A 6,119-nucleotide genomic window follows, 5' to 3' on the forward strand; every position below is an offset into this window, starting at 1 on the left:
CCAGTCACGCGGCGACGTGACACCCGCAGGGTGCCCCCGCCCGCCGCGAGCGTGCGGGGGGAAGGGCCTCTGCAGCCCGCAGGAGCCGCGGCCCAGGCCGGGCGGCGACGGACGGATGGACGGACGGACGGCCCGCGGGCTCCCCCGCCCCCTCCGCTGGGGAAAACCGCCCAGCCCTCGTCGCAGCCGCCGCCAACGCCGCCGCCCACCCTCACCGGTCGGCGGCTGGTCTCCTCGCGTCGGCTCCGGCCGCCTCCCCGACCGGGCGCTGAGGGGAGCGGGGGAGGGGCGCCTCCGAAAACAGCCGTTTGCTTCTCCTCCGCCTCCAACGGCCGAGCAGCCCCCGCCAGCGGCCCCCGATTGGTTGCGGGCGAGCGCGGAGCGGCAGCGCGGCCGGCCAATCGCAGCAGGGCCGCCGGGCGTCTCCACCAGTCGCCTCCCGCGCGCGCCGGGCCCGCCTCCCTGCTTGTTAAAGAGCTCCGGGGACTCGCGTCGTCTTTCTTTTCTTCCGCTCCGGCCCTCGGCATTGGCCGGGCTGCGCTTCCGGCTCGGCCAATGAGCGGACGTTTGAGGGAGGAAGTGGCACCGCCCGATCGGGAGGCGCTGGATGGCAGCCGCACTCTGATTGGAGGGAGACGAGGAAGAGACGGTGGGCGAGGCCAGGCTGGCCCCAGCCACGCCCTGTGGCCTCCCCGCGGGGAAGGGGTGGCGAAGCGGCGCGGGCGGCCTACGTGAGGACGTGCACAGCAGCAGCCGCGGGGGGAGGGGGAGGGGCTGCGGGGCCTCGCGCACCAATCGGGGCGGGGCGGGCGGCTTCCCTCCCGCACGCCCCGCCTTGGCACGTCCCCGCCCCCCCCGCGAGGTTGGGTGCACGTTGCCCGGAAAGCCCGGTGGGCGCTTGCAGAAAGGAGGTGACCCAAAGGGTGGGGGTTCAAATTCTACCCCCACTGGGGGACTGTGGTCCAGAGTACTTTGCAAGAACAGCCGAGTTGTCATTCTCGTTCTCTTTATAGTTAGATTTTTATCCTGCCCCCCCACACACACACAGAGTATACATTTTTCATTAGATTTTTGTCTTGCCCCCCTCTCTCTCTAAATTCTATATATTATTCTATATTTATATTTTAACTTTATATAAAGTTCTATATAGAGCCAGTTCAGTGTGGTGGTTAAGGCACCAGGCTAGAAAGCGTGAAGCAGTGAGTTCTAGTCCCTCTTTAGGCAGAACGCTGAGTGACCGTGGGCCAGTCACTCTCTCTCAGCCCTAGGAAGGAGGCAATGGCAAACCACTTCTGAAAATCCTTGCCAAGAAATATATATGTATATTGTACTGGTCAGTGACCATAAGAAAATCAATTGAATTGAATTGAATATATAAATAGAGAGAGAGAGAGAGAGATGGAATAATATATCAATTTTTTTTTTTGATCAGTTCAATAGCATCCGATTCTTGGAGACTGCCTGGAAAAATCCCTGCAGTTTTCTTGGCCAGGATTTTCAGAAGTGGTTTGTCATTGCCTCCTTCCTAGGGCTGAGAGAAAGTGACTGGCCCAAGGTCACCCAGCTTTCTGTCTAAAGTGGGACTAGAACTCACTGCTTCACCATTTCTAGCCTGGTTCCTTAACCACTACACCAAACTGGCTGTATGTAGAATATATATATAGGATTTTTATCCTGCCTTTTTATATAATAGTGTATTAAAAGTATATGCCACCTGACTCCCAATGACTCTGGGCAGTTGTATTTGGTCAAATCAAGGCAGTGAACATACCTAATCCTCCTGCCTCCTATTTTCCCCACAACAACCCGTTGAGGTGGGTTGGGCTGAGAGAGAGGGGCTGGCTCAAAGTCACCCAGAACTGAAAAGCCCAGGAAACAAAACAGGTCCAGAATGGCTTCAGGACAGCCACAGAGGTATGTTCCTTGTTTGATTGACACCTTGCCTTTCCTTCAGAAGCTTGAGGCGGCTTATATCTCTTCCTTTCATTTCACTGCACCAACCCTGTGAGGTAGGCTCGGCGCAGAGTGACTGCCCCAAAGTCACCTGAGGAGCTTCCATGGCTTGAGTAGGGACCAAACCATCAGTCTGCCCAGTCCTGGTCCAACGGCTTTAATCTCCACACCAGGCTGGTCTGAAATCCTAGGAGGATTTTCAAAGTCAAACAGAAGAGCATTGCTTTGGCTTGTTCTCTAGCAAGGCAAAGCCAGATGTGATGGGCTCTGGGGTGATTCTGTTCAAGGGACTAGAGCATTACCAAAGTTGGTTCCCCCAAGCCCCTAAAGTTTAATCAGAGATCATCTTTTGTTTAAAGAGACGTAGCGCTGACCATTAAGTCTGCAAAACTGGGCCAAACAATTCATGCTCAAGAAAAATGCGGGTTGTTTTTTTTTTGCTTCTAAATAAGTATACACAAAACCAAAGTTAAAAGGCAGACACATGAAGGCACATAGCTTTAGAGCAGATGCCCCCTTTCCTCCTGCCGGTCCCCAAAATCTATTTTGTTAATTAAAGGAGACTTACAGTTAATTATAGGTTTCTGTGAAGGAGGTGTGGATGTTGCCTATCATTTTGTGAATTGATTCTAAGGGTGTTCTGTGCTCTGGGGAAGGGAAAAGAAATGTGGTTTTAAAAGTACAAAGCAAGCCTTTTCCTCACTTTAAAAGGCAGTTGGATAAATTGATGGACAAAGTCTAAAAAGGGCAATTAAATTTTGAAGTCACAATGTTACTTCCAATGTTACTTGCCTGGAGCAGTCCCTGCAGTTTTCTTGGAAAGATTTTTGGAAGTGGTTTGCCCTTATCTTCTTCGTCCCAGGGCTGAGAAAGGGGGGGCTGGCCCAAAGTTACCCCACTGGCTTTGTGCCTTAGGAAGGATTAGAACTCATGGCCTCCCAGGTTCAAGCCTGGTCCCTTTAACCACTGCACCAAACTGGTTCTCACTCAGCCATCTAGGCCAGTGTTTTCCAAGCTTGGCAACTTTTAAGATGTTATGCTGGCTTGGGAATTCTGGGAGTTGAAGTCCACACATCTTAAAGGTGCCAAGTTTGAAGAACACTCATCTAGGCCACATTGTATAGAAAGCTTCTGGGGATAATTAATAGCATAAAGATCTATAATTGAAAGAGAAATTTAAAAATTCTACTGGCGTTGCTCAAGTATCTGAAGACAGTTGGAGTTGTTTCAGGAATCCCGTAGCACGTTTGTTTCCAGTAAATATAAACCCAATCTGGAATTTGACCATTAACGTCAAATGAATTGCAGATTTAACCCAGAAAACCTCAGGGTACAACACTCAACTGTTTGGCCCGTGTTTCAGTTAAGAGCTAAAGCCGTCATTCATCATCTGGTGGTGTGAATTTCATGTTTTTCACCTTGTGGAGGAACAAAACATGCCAATAGAAGAGAATCTCTGTTGCTCCGGGTTGAACGGTGGAGTCCTTGGTGCTCTCTGAGCTGGGTGGTTGGCCTGCAGACGTTTCATTACCCGGTTGGTAACATCATCCGTGCTGGTGAGTGTGGGGTTGGCTCCGTTTATATACAGTAGCTTGCCCTGCAAGTGTTTGTGGGGGTGTCGTCTTCTCCTTGGTGGTTCCTTGATCGGGGGGGTGGTTCTCTGCCCGCCTGATGGCTTGGCTGCTTGATTACATATCTCCTTGGCACTTGACCAGGGCACTGCTTGTCTGCTTGATTGTCTCCTTGGCAGCTCTTTGATTAGGGCAACCTCTTCCAGATGGTGAGTCCCAAAAATGTGGTGCCCAGAAGTAGACAGTCCTCCTGGTGGGATCTGGTAGATGCAGACCTCCAATAGAAGGGAATATATGTAGTTCAGGGTCGAACTGTGGAGTCCTTGGTGCTCTCTGAGCTTGGTTGTTTGATTGCGATGTTTTATTACCTGCCTAGGTAACATCAGGACACTAATAGTGTCTATCAGAAGAGGGTCCATTATTTTATTGGGTCCTTCTTTCCCTCTGACCCATCCATTATGGGCTAGCCTCCACTGAAGCCCTTGGCTGGCCAGAAGATAAGGTCTAGGGAGGACTGGAAGACATTTTCTCCTAAGGGTAGCTTTTCCTCAGCACACCTTTTCAAACAGCTGGTTGTTTTATCAAATTTCTGAGCTCTTTTTATTTTAAAAAAAATAGTCTCAAAGCTCAGGAATCATTTAACTAATTTCAGCAGTGCATGAGGATGGATGGAAGATGTAGCAAGCAGTGGTATAGAGCAGCCTTTCTCAACCTTTTGACCCTGGAGGAACCCATGAAATGTTTTTCAGGCCTCAGGGAACCCCTGCACATTCAGGCTCAAACAGAGGCCAGAAGGTACAAAATGATTATATTCATTTCATGGGTAGGCCTGTATAAAAGCATTAACAGCATTCTTAAACTAAAAATAAAAAATGAATAAATTACCTCTTTAATGTGAAGTTGCCAGAATTGGAAATAATATTTTAAATAAATCGTGGTCTCCCAGGGAACCCCAAGGGTGCCACGGAACCCTGGTCAAGAAACCCAGTTCTGGAGTCTTGTGTTCTCTCAGTCTGCCTTGTCAGTAAATCAACCAGATGTGCTTGCTCAGCCTGTATACAGGTAGTCTCCGCTTACTGCCTTGCTTAACGACTAATCAATTACAACAGTGCAAAAAAAATAAAAACTGTGCAACCAATCCTCACATTTACAGCCATCGCAACATGCCAGTGTCACACAATCACCATTCAGCCACATTTATGACCAACATTTAGGGGACCAATAACAACATTCTTACTTGCCATCTTGAATTTTAAATTTTACTGTATATTTTATATTTTTGTACTTATATATTTGTATGTATTTATATTGCTTTATTCTAACAATATGCTAATTCTTTATTTTTAACTGTTGTAAACTGCCCAGAGTTGTCATTGCAAGATGGGCGCTAAAGAAATATGAAAATAAATAAATTCAGGCACATTTACGACTGTCAGTGTCCTGCGATCACCATTTGTGTGCTTCCCAACTGGCTTGTGACAAGCAGTTAATTGAGAAGGCAGAAATAAAATCAATTCTAAGTCATGGTCATGTGATGTTCCGCTTAATGACCGAAGGGGAAATGAGATCGTAAGCCCATCGCCGTCATGTTTCATTTAGTGACGGGGGTTGCCAGTCCCAATTGTGCTTGCTATGCAAGGACAACTTGTACTACGTCCCCAGCCTTGGTCGCACACCAACAATAGGCCGCATTCCCTGCTAACGGTAAGGACAGTACTGGTCCGTTTGGACACAATTTGGCCCTTATGCCACAAGCCCAACCAAACCCGTTTACTGCAAGCACGGTCGCACTATTCTCTGCGAACCAGCGCCTCTCATCTAGAGGTTACCTTGCAATCCATTATACCGCTGCCCATCTCCCAGCAACTAGATTTGCGCAGCGTGCTGAGAGGGATAGGATGACCGATCTCTGCGTTTAAGAAGGCACATGCTCTTTTTGATATGAAATGTATTTTATTTTGAGAACTTCTGTTTGTACAAAATTGGCATAATTCAGAAAGATAAAAAAGTTACTTTCTTTTGAACATTATTATATATTTATAAAGAGGCAAAAAACAAGTACGTTTGTTCCAGTCTGTTCAATGTGGAGAGTGATTTATTAGCAACCCTGGCCTTTTGTTTTATGCTGAGGTATTCGCTGTAGTTTTGGGACTGTTGAGGTGAGAACCAACTGACCATTGAATATACAGTCAAGACTTTCCGTTTAAAAACTAGTCACATACCTAGTTTTCCATTCTAAGCAAAACTAGAAGATTCAGAATTAGCAGGAAAAAAACACACATGCGGACTGCAAGATGATTATCTAAAACTAATGATATAGAATGGTAATATCACATTTTATAATTCCATAAACAAAAATTTTCCGGCAGCTTGGAGTACGGTATATTTTTAATGGTCCAGAGAGCAGCCTTATCAGCAAAGAGGACCGTTAAAAGGCCCTTCCAAATGGCTTTTATGCCTTCCCATATGGCATCCCAAAAAGAGGAAGCAGCACCTGGCTGGTAAATGCAAAGGCGGAGGTAGCCATTTTGCGTAGAGGCTCTTAAGGCAGGCTGTCGACAAGGAAGAGTTTTTGTTTTTTTGAAACACACAAAC

The 6,119-nt window shown here is 47.7% G+C and overlaps 1 protein-coding gene across 2 annotated transcripts in view; it reads right to left on the reverse strand.

The window, feature by feature from the left end:
• KDM4B (lysine demethylase 4B) overlaps nucleotides 1-357 on the reverse strand; it is a 170,716-nt gene extending 170,359 nt beyond the window's left edge. The window contains exon 1 of one of the 2 annotated variants that reach the window (XM_063290916.1): nucleotides 216-344. The gene's annotated coding sequence lies outside the window, so the exon portion shown is untranslated. Of the gene's footprint in view, nucleotides 1-215 lie in introns of both variants that reach the window. The other variant, XM_063290917.1, reaches the window with a different exon arrangement.
• Between the last annotated feature and the right edge of the window lie 5,762 nt (nucleotides 358-6,119).

The sequence above is a fragment of the Candoia aspera genome, chromosome 1 (genome assembly GCF_035149785.1).
Source record: "Candoia aspera isolate rCanAsp1 chromosome 1, rCanAsp1.hap2, whole genome shotgun sequence".
NCBI lineage: Eukaryota > Metazoa > Chordata > Lepidosauria > Squamata > Boidae > Candoia > Candoia aspera.